Source organism: Nanorana parkeri, unplaced genomic scaffold, assembly GCF_000935625.1.
Source record: "Nanorana parkeri isolate BGI_ZX_2015 unplaced genomic scaffold, ASM93562v1 scaffold2977, whole genome shotgun sequence".
NCBI lineage: Eukaryota > Metazoa > Chordata > Amphibia > Anura > Dicroglossidae > Nanorana > Nanorana parkeri.
The window spans coordinates 79,744-80,103 of record NW_017309245.1 but is presented as its reverse complement, the minus strand read 5'-3'; the positions used below and the strand labels follow the sequence as shown (position 1 = coordinate 80,103).

General features: G+C 57.5%; 1 pseudogene; it reads left to right on the top strand.

Annotated features, from left to right (window-relative positions):
• Positions 1-360, top strand: part of LOC108802603 — a 13,089-nt pseudogene that overhangs the window by 1,437 nt on the left and 11,292 nt on the right.

The window sequence follows — 360 nt, the reverse complement described above, 5'->3', positions numbered from 1 at the left end:
CCCGCGCCGGGCCCCACAGAGGGATTGTGGGAAGTGTCGGGACCCAGTTCTCCGGGGAGGATTCCGTAACATCTTCACCTGCTGAGCTTTGGAATCCTCAATCCCCCGATGTCCCCCCCGCACACCCCGTCACCCGTATAGTGCGCGGACAACCAAACTTTCTGTGTGGCGGCGGCTTAGGAGCCACTTTGGCGTTCTTTATTTCTATCCGTGTCACCCTCTGCTGGACGGAGGGCAATCCAGAATGTGGTTGTCACCAGAACAGGATTAAAGGGGAAATGTAACCATGGTGACATCTGTCCAGGAGAGCTATTCCCTCTCACTTCATGTTGTGTCTGCAGGTGGGGGGGGGGGGGGACA